This window comes from Mus caroli, chromosome 16, assembly GCF_900094665.2.
Source record: "Mus caroli chromosome 16, CAROLI_EIJ_v1.1, whole genome shotgun sequence".
NCBI lineage: Eukaryota > Metazoa > Chordata > Mammalia > Rodentia > Muridae > Mus > Mus caroli.
The window spans coordinates 91,140,571-91,150,684 of record NC_034585.1 but is presented as its reverse complement, the minus strand read 5'-3'; positions in this window follow the sequence as shown (position 1 = coordinate 91,150,684).

Below are 10,114 nucleotides of genomic sequence, written 5' to 3'. Positions count from 1 at the left end.
GGGAGGAGATACAGAGACAAAGTGTGAAGCAGAGACTTAAGGAATGGCTATCCAGAGACTGCCCCACCTGGGGATCCATCCCATAAACAACCACCAAAACCAAACCCTATTGTGGATGCTAACAAGAGCTTGCTGACAGGAGCCTGATAAAGCTGTCTCCTGAGAGACTTTGCCAGTGCCTGACAAATACAGAAGTGGATGCTCACAGCCATCCATTGGAAGGAACACAGGGTCCCCAATGAAGGAGCTAGAGAATGTACCCAAGGAGCTGAAGGGGTTTGCAGCCCCATAGGAGGAGCAACAATATGAACTAACCAGTACCCCTAGAGCTCCAGGACTAAATCACGAACCAAAGAAAACAAAGGGTGGGACTCATGGCTCTAGCTGCATATGTAGCAGAGGGTGGCCTAGTCAGTCATCAATGGGAGGAGAGGACCTTGGTCCTGTGAAGATTATATGCCCCAGTATAGGGGACTGCTAGGGCCAGGAAGCAGGAGTGGGTGGGTTGGTGAGCAGGGGGAGGGAAGAAGGGATAGGGGGTTTGTGGAAGGGAAACCAGGAAAGGGGATAACATTTGAAATGTGAATAAAGAAAATATCTAATAAAAAAAGAAATGTAAAATATAAAAAATAAAATAATAATAACAATAAAGATTAAAAACGACTACCCCCAACAACTGCCATGCTTTCCTGGGTCTGAGAAGCCCTGGGCAGACCCATCTTCTTCCTCTGTTTAGTCTCTTACCTCTGCACACTCTCCTAAGCAAAAGGAGAATGTGTGATGGGAGCTTTTTAGTTAAGTCCTAAGTTTTAAGAAAGGTTTTGTAATAGATGTTTCCTTGTTCACAGGCAACAGCCATCCTCTAAAACTTCTATTCAAGCTGTTAAAATAAAAATATAGATATAACATTTTCTGAAAAGTCACTCCTTTAAGAATGCCTGCCCATTTTCTTTTTGAGTCCTAGCTAAAAAGAACATATAAACTTACCAAAAACAAACAAAAAAAAAAACCCACCTGGTTCTTGAAATTTGAAGTGGAAAACATTGGGTCAGCATGTTTTAAAGGAAGCAGCAAGGAAGAATATCCAATTCATGTGCCGCTCAGCTTATCTATAAAACATTAATATTTATGGAAGTGCATTTCAGGGAAAGCTTAAAGAAAACATGACAAAGAAAACGAAGCAAGGACAGTTGGGTGATGCCAGTGACCCCAGTATACCAAGCTAGCCTTTCCTCTAGGCTCTGCCCAACAGTTACCTAGCAACAGCCTGGTATGAGCCAGGAGCCAAGCATATAAAGACTGTTCTGGCCTCTCTCTCTCTCTCTCTCTCTCTCTCTCTCTCTCTCTCTCTCTCTCTCTCTCTCTCCCTTCCTCCCTCCCTCTCTCCCTCTCCCCCTCTCCTCCCCTTTTCCTTCTCATATGAGTCCTTCTCATATGAGTTGATTTATCTGAGGGAAAGCTTTGGCATATGCCTAACAGAGGCACTCCCTTCCCCCACAGCACCACTGCCATAGTTTTATAAAATGCATCAATGATGTCATGACTCAGATTAGAACCAAGATTGCTGCAGCCACAACAAAGCAGAGTAGTAACCGCTATATGATCATGGTGAGCCATACACCAGACAACGGCTGCCATACCATGTATGCAGAGCCTGGAAGTCGGCATTGAGTATCCTCCTTTATCACTCTCCAACTGAGTTTTTGAGACAGGGTCTCTCTGACCCCAAGGCTTGCTTTTTGGCTAGACTGGCTAACCAACAAGGCCAGGTTGTTCTATCTGCCTCTGAAGCACTGGGGTTACATGAAGACCACTAAGCCCAACTTTTTACACCGGTGCCGAGGATCCAAACTCCATTCCAAGTGGTTGCCTATGAAACACTGATATTACTAACTGAACCATCTGCCAGCACAAATTCCTGTATGGTCTCAGTTAGGGTTAGTATTGCTGTAATGAAACACCATGACCAGAGCAACTTAGGGAGGAAACACTTTCACACCACTGTTCATCATTAAAGGAAGCAGGAACTCAAACAGGGCAGGAACCTGGAGGCAGGAGCTGATGCAGAGGCCGTGGAGGGGTGCTGCTTACTGGGTTACTCCACATGGCTTGCTCAGCCTGCTTTCTTATAAAACCTAAGACCACCAGCCTAGGGATGACCCCACCTACAAAAGACTAGGCAATCCCAGATCACTAAAAATAATGTTCTACAGACTTGCCTACACAAAGGCATTTTCTCATCTGGGGTCCCCTCCTTTCAGTTGACTCTAGCCTTTGTCTAGGTGACATAAAATTAACCAGTACAATTGACCCTCTTGTCAACTTGCTATGCAATGCTTTTTAATCCATAACTTTTTTAGTTCATCCCCAATATCTCAGATCAATAAATACCACACAATAAAATATATTATAACCCTAGAAGTCCCACTCTTTATCAACTCAAATACTTAAAAACTTCAGTCACTGTAAAAACCCAAAGTCTCTTTTAGAATTCAAGATCTCTTTTTAAAAATTCCAAGTTTCTCAGCTGTGGGATCATATAAAATCAAATATAAGTTTAAAACAAACAAACAAACAAACTTTCTTAGTTCTAGAGGGAAGAGCCAGGGCACAGTCACAATCTAAACAAAGCAAAACCACACTTCAACAATATAAATCATTCAATTTCTAATGTCTGGGATTCACTCACAGTTTTCTGGGCTCCTTCAAGGGACATGGGTCATTTCCCCATTTCCACCCTCTGCTGCACACAAAAGCTTGTCTTGCAAGGCTCTGGCTGACTCCACTCCAATGTTGCTGCTGTTCTTGGTGGTTATCCCATGGTACTGGCATCTCCGAAATGCTGAAGTCTCCTGCTGAAACTGGACTGCACTTTTGCCAATAGTCTCTCCTCTTCATAGTGGCATACCTCAACTTCTCCATGACTCCTTTAATCACTGAGACTTCAATTGGGTGACTCTTTCTCTGCACCAAGTTTGGCTTGGTGCAGAGTAAGCAACCTCGGCTGCTTCTGGGACACAGCTTCTGCTTGCTGATCATGAGAAAACACTCCCCAGGAGCCTTCACCTCAGTAATGCTGGTCTCTTCCTAATCACCTCTATTGTCTCCTCTCCAGCTGACCAGCATCAGGTGTTCCAGCCAAGCAAAGGTTTTGCTTTAGCGGTTCTGGTTTCTTATTAAAGAAACACAGCTGATTCCTCAGCCCCAGCTAACCAGAATCACATAATCTTAATCCAAAATAACAAATGGCCTCGATAGAGTCTTTAAACTTCCTTTTGAAACGTCACAAACCAGTGTTCCACCTTTTGCACTACTCTCAACATTCTTATCCTCCAAGCTCCTATAGAACAGCTCACTGAGCTCTCAACATTCAATGGCTTTTCTAGCCCCAAGTTCCAAAGTCCTTTCACAATCCTCCCCCAAAACATGGTCAGATCTGTCACAGCAATACTCCACTATCTGGTACCAACTTGTCTTAGTTAGGACTATTACTACTATTATTATTGCTGTTATGAAATACCATAACCAAAGCAAGTTGGGGAGAAAGGCTTTTTGACTTACACTTCCACATCACTGTTCATCATCAAAGGAAGTCAAGGCTGGAACTCAAACAGAGCAGAAGCTGAGTCAGAGGCCATGGAGGGTGCTGCTTACTAGCTTCCTCTCCATGGTTTGCTTAGCCCAATTTCTTTAGAATCCAGAACCAGCAGCCCAGTGATGGCACCACCCACCATGGCTGGGCCCTCCCACATCAATTACTAATTAAGAAAATGCTCTCCAGGCTTGCCTACAGCTCAGTCTTATTGAGGCATTTTCTTCACTGTTCCCTCCTTTCAGATGACTCTAGCCTATGTCAAGTTGAAATGAAATGAGCCAGCACACTTATATAATCCAGAATGCCATACCTTTCACAGTAACTAGTCTTTTGACCTTTAGGTTTCAGGTCCTAGAAGATGCCATCTATATTCCAAACAGAGAGTTAGCAGGCTCACATGACTTTTTCAAATACTATTTCTGTTCCACTACAAGCTACAATTTCCCAAGATCAGAGGGGGAAAAAAAGAAGAAGAAAGGAGAGAAGAGGGAAAATCACTATGTCTTGCAGTGTTTCTAGAAAATACTAAAACTAAAAAGAAACTATTTTTTCATAAACTTGATCTCATTTGCATGACATAAGCTAGAGCCTCCATGTTGTAAAGACATCTATGTGCTTCTAGAAATATCTCCTAAGAGGTCAGGTCTCATGAGTGGGGAGTCTGACTGTCCTTGACCACCATATTTAGTTTGGCAGGCTGGGATTTCTTTTTTCTTTATAAGGTTGAGTTAGGGTAGGGTTTGGGGAAAGGACATTTTATAAATTTCAATTTTGTTGGAGGACTGAGTAACAAAAATGGTAACAGATACAGCTGGGCATTTAGGGGAACCAACATCAAATGCTCTCAAGTTTTGTACCAAAGTTATTGAAAAAAGGGATTTAGTCATTATCTGCACAAGATAGATTCTTCTATTTCTGATTCAGGGCCTTTGAGAGCTTAATTCAGGGAAGATCCCTAGAGAGTTACCCTCAGGAGCTGGGGACATGGATAAGTTAATTTAAAATTGCCTGGCATGCGCAAAGTCTTGAGTCCCATCACCACACCACTCTGATCACACATGATATGGTGTTCCTGCCAGCACCCAGGAGGAGGATGCAGAAGGATCAGAAATTGAAAGTCATCTTCAGCTACATAGCAAGATTGCCTGGATTACATGAGATCCTTTCATACAAAAAGTCATTCTCTTGTCCATGCTGCAAAGGCTAAAAAGAAAGTCAGGACGTAAACCCTAGGCTGTATCTCCTAGTTATTGATAGGAAAGCACCTTTCATGTTAACTTCCCTAAGTGAAAGGCACAGCACATCCGAGTATGAAAACCCCACAGTGTCTTAGCTTACGATTACTCTGTTTAGGGGGAAAGCTGAGTCCGCTGCCTCTTGACAGGTTGCTTCTATTTTCAGCAAGAAGATCATTAGGATTTCTCTAAGATGGTCCTCCATAGCCAGCTGTAAAGACAGCAGCAAGAGCTAAATACGGCACCTCGTGTCTTTTGCATTTTAAAAGCGACACTGAGTATTCTTTAAAAACCAATGTTTTAACATGGTGCTTTACAGCTGTTCTCTGAGTGTGAGAACCTGTTCCCCAAGGAACGTGGTGGGAAAGGATGAACACTAAAGTCACAGAAAACATGACATACATTCCCAAAGGTCTGGTGTGAAACCCACAGGATAATTCCTGGAGCATGGAACACACTGGCACTGGGAACTCACACACACACACACACACACACACACACACGCATGAGGAAGAGGCCCTGTGAGACTAGCTCACTTAATTAATACATATATTAAAATATAATGTTGTATACCTTAAATGTACATGGTAAAAATTTTAAAAGGAAAAATCTTTACCATCTCTGAACAAAGTAAAGGTTTATATCAGACACAGGAGCATTTTTTTAAAAAAAGGAAAATATGTAGTAGATTACACAATGATTTTTGAGGCAGGGTTTTAACATGTAGACCTAGTTGACCTGGAACTCCCTCTGTAGAGCACACTGGCCTTGAACTTACAGACAGCCACCTTCTTCTGCCTCCTGAGTACTGGGTTTAACCATTACCCCTGACTTACACAAAATATTTTCCAGAAAGCTTGTGAGTGTAAGGGCCTGGATGAGATCGTTCACACAGCAGTACATTTAGAGGACCATCTAGACATTGAAGATCAAGAGAATCCCTCACTTAAGACTCAACAAGGGAATGGGAGCCCAATCAGACATCTCCAATCTCACCCAGAAAAGTCAGAAATAATGGAAAACAGAGGTGCCAGCCAGGCCCCAAACCCACACACATCTGGCTTTCCCCACAAGCCAGCTGAAGGCTCTGACAGGGCTGTTGCTGTTTCTGGACCTTTCTATTCACATCTTGCCTGTCCTCTTTCAAGTGTTTTGAGTGTGGCCAGTCTTTTCAGCTGGGCATTGCTTCTGTATTAAGGACTTCTGTGAACATCCTTCTTGGATGCAGAGACCTGCTGCCCTCTGACTCTGGGGCAGAGAGACTGTCCTGTGGGTCTGGGCACTTGGCTAGGCCTCTCCCAATGGTCTTAATTTGGATGCAAAGTGCAAATGTTTCACAACATTTTAATGTGTTACTCACAATTGTCAGGCAACCATAGCTAGCAAAACAAAGCAACATATCTGTTTATTAATAGATTTTTCTATTTATGCCATTTGCTGCCTAATGATCTAGTGTAGATTATCTTCCACACTTTAATAAACCTGATTAGCTGTGCACTGGTGGCATCTAGCTCTTCTCCCCAGAAGGCGTTTTTATAGACTCAATCAGTTCACCAGCCTAGTTTTTGTTGAGGCAATATATTTCCAGGGTCTCCCATATGTCTAGAACAGCCACAGCTAGTGTAACCACAAGCCTTTTCTATGACAGCTGTAACAGATTAACCTAGTATCTTCAAACAACAGTATGTGGAAGCAGAAGATCAAGGTGTCACCATGACTTTGCACTTTCTGAAGGTTTTAGTGGAGACCCTGTCTCTGACCTCTTCTAGTTGACAGTGCTTCTAGTTACAAGCACTTCTTAGCAAGGGAGCACATCCTCCCATCCCCTGTCTCTCTTGTTGCCTAACCACTTCCTCCTCTTCTAGTTTGTGAATCAGTCTCCCTAATAAGGTTTAAATACAAAATGGCCCCATGGTTTTACACTTTAAAGCCTGCCCCCCACCCCCACCCCACCATTGGTATTGCAATTTAGGGGGTGTGGAAACTTTAAAACATGCAGCCTTGCTGGGGAAAGTGTAGGTCATGGGAGAGATATTGTTCCTGGGCCCCAGCTTGTCGTGCTGTAAACCTCCTGACTGCTAAGACAGAAAGAGCACCTTCCAGCACATTCTCTTGCAACCATTCTGTTCAAGTGCCTGCGGCCAAGTAACCAAGGACAGAGCCCTCTGGGGCTGTGAGCTAAACCCTTCCTCCTCCCTCAAGCTGCTGCAGTCAGATTATGTGATCATAGCAAAAAGGGAAGTCACCAAAATAGGCCTCCTATCTCCTTGTAAAAGAATACCTGTCATTGGACATGAGACCTGTGGGAAGCCACATGTGCCGTTGCAGGGTGGCGCTGGCTTCTGCTGGCCACCACGCATACATAGGCAGTAAAGTTTTTTTTGCCAAGATGAGGTTTTGAGAATTAACCAAAATTAACCAATCAGATGAGAGAGAAGTTAACCAATCAGATGAGAGAGAAATTAACCAATCAGATGAGAGAGAAGTTAACCAATCAGATGAGAGAGAAATTAACCAATCAGATGAGAGAGAAGTTAACCAATCAGATGAGAGAGAAGTTAACCAATCAGATGTAGGCATGCAAATGAGGTGGTAAGCATCAACCAAGCACAACCAATCCGGGTGTGAGACACGCCTCTCCTAGGCCTATATAAAGCAGCACCAGTTCTGGGCTCTGGGTCTATTCACTTCTACAATCAAGCTCTCCCAATAAACGTGTGCAGAAGGATCCTGTTGCAGCGTCGTTCTTGCTGGTCGAGTAGGACGTGCGCAAGAGAGACCCACCCCGATTCCAGGTAGTCCCAACTCAAGATCCCTACAAAGGCCCTTGTTCTCAATACGATCATGCTTCCAACCACAGGGGTTTAGGAGTGAACAAATTGAGTGGCAAATTATCTCAGGTTTTCACGGGTTGGGGGAGTTTTGGCCAGACACGGGGCTTTTATAACCAATAGGGAGACCGAATGGTTACGAGAGATCTCAGAAGCAAATTACAATAGGTTGCCAACAGATAGCGTCAGGCAGTGATACTCCAGCTCTAGACCAGACCACCAGCAGCAGCACCAGACAGGAATGTGTCAGAAAAGTGAATGCTTAGGTCCTGCCCAGACTTTTGGTATGGGAGACACCAAGGGCAAGCCTCCAAGATCTTTCTCCAGGCAACTTTTAACATACACTAAAATTACAGAGCCACCAAGAGTAGGATTTGAAATTGGTCCCAAAGAGGACAAAAGCATAATGAAAAACTCCCCGGCTTCAATGGTGGCCCTCGGGTCCGTCAACACATCAGAACCACAGGAAATGCTTTGTTAAAAAATTCTGATGCCCAAGACCCATAATCAGACTGGGGAAGAACACAGGCAAAGCTGCTTTCACAACTCTCCCCAGGAGATTACAGTTCAAGCCAGGACCAAGGAGGACATGAGCCACTAGACTTCAGCCAGGGGCAGCATAATGAATAGGTGAGCCCTGCGCTTCTGAAGAGGTGGGCCTACCCCTCCTCCCCCCAGTGCGCCGAGAGGCAGAACAAACGAAAAGCTTTTGTTTTGAGTTTACAAAGAATACAAGGTTATAAAATGGACTGCAGAATGTAATTTCAGGGTACTTTGGGAAACAGAAGTATGTGAATAGCTCCAAGGGATAAAAAAAGGTGCCAAATTATTAGAGAGTGAGGTATGGGTTTAATATGGAAGAAAGGAGAGGGGTCGAATCCTTCTGCTGAGCTGACAGGCAATTTCCTGGTATGAGCTCAGGGAGCTGCCACAGGTTGAGAGGATGCTGGCTAGCCACAGTCTGTATGTGGGTGGCCACAGCGGCAACATTTTAGCTTCTATCTCTGTCCTCTGCTGCTTCAGCTGTGCCCAGGATTTGATTTGTAGAGGTGAGTGAGTGAGATCACATAGACAAGGTGTTATTACTAACGGGTCTCAAGAGAGAGGAACACACCGTGCCAGGCAGGGCCACAGGAAGAGGAGGGCAGAGCCAACACATATTGTGACTTCCATGAAAAGGAGTAAAGAAGCTGAGAAGCCCAGTTTGAGCAAGCTTGGGACTGGGAGGTTTGCATCATTTTGTGCCTAATCACAGGGTGGCTTTAGTTGTCAGGTGTTGGGCCTTGGGGTGTGTTGGGGTGGAGAAACTGTGGGTTTGAATTGTGGGTGTTAGATTAACATTGGGAATAGGGGTTCAGGCTGCTTGGCTTGCGTGTGAGAGTGGCATTCTTGGAGAAGCTGTTGGCTGTCTTCAGAAATTAGCTAGTCCTGGGAAGAGCAGTCTCCCCAGGTGCCTGGACATGAAGGCATTGTAAAACAGAGAAAATAAAGATGTGTTTCCTATACATGCACAGCCTAAAGCAAAACATTTGAGTGCTGAGGTGAGAATTCAGTGGGTAAAGCCCTCATGCCATGCAAGCATGAGAATCTAAGTTTGACCCCAAAAACCTCACATAAAGAAGGTAGGTGTGGTATTCTACACTTAAAATCCCACTGCTAAGGAAGCAGAAAGAGTTGTCTGGTTTTACTTGGCTAGACACTAATGAGCTCTGCTTTTCCTGAGATTAAGAGAATTCAGTACATGTTTGTAGCATGCAGGGAGCCAGAGTTGTACTTGCCCACCACCCCACCATATGTTCTTATTTAGGGGGAGTCATTTGAGCTGGACAGTGTGTACACAAAGTACTGAAAATAGCCAGCCAAATCTCCCTTCCTTGAAGGCACTAACCCGCAAGGTAGTTTTGAATGAAATGTTCTTTAAATATGAACTGGCATTCAGGGATCAACTCTGGCATGCCTCCTGGTAAGTGGTCCAGTGTCTGTGAGCCCCCATGGTCCCCAGTTAGCTGACTTGGTGGGTCTTCTTGTGTCCTTGACCCCTCTGGCTTGCTCACTTCTATCCCCTACTCTTCCACTAGTCTCCCTGAGCTCCACCTGATGTTTGGCTGTGGGTCTCTGTTGCTACTTCCATTTACTGGTGGGTGAAGCCTCTGAGGAGACAGTTATGCTAGGTTCCTGTTTGCAAGCATATCAGAGTATCATTAATAGTGTCAGGAGTGGGGTCTCTTTATATGGGATGGGTCTCAAGTTGGGACAGTCATTGATTGGCTGTTCCCTCAGTTTCTATTTCATCTTTATCCCTGCACTTCTTATAGACAAGACAATTTTGGGGTTGAAGAGTTTGTGAACTCGGGAGGCAGAGGCAGGCAGATTTCTGAGTTCGAGGCCAGCCTGGTCTACAAAGTGAGTTCCAAGACAGCCAGGGCTACACAGAGAAACCCTGTCTCAAAAAA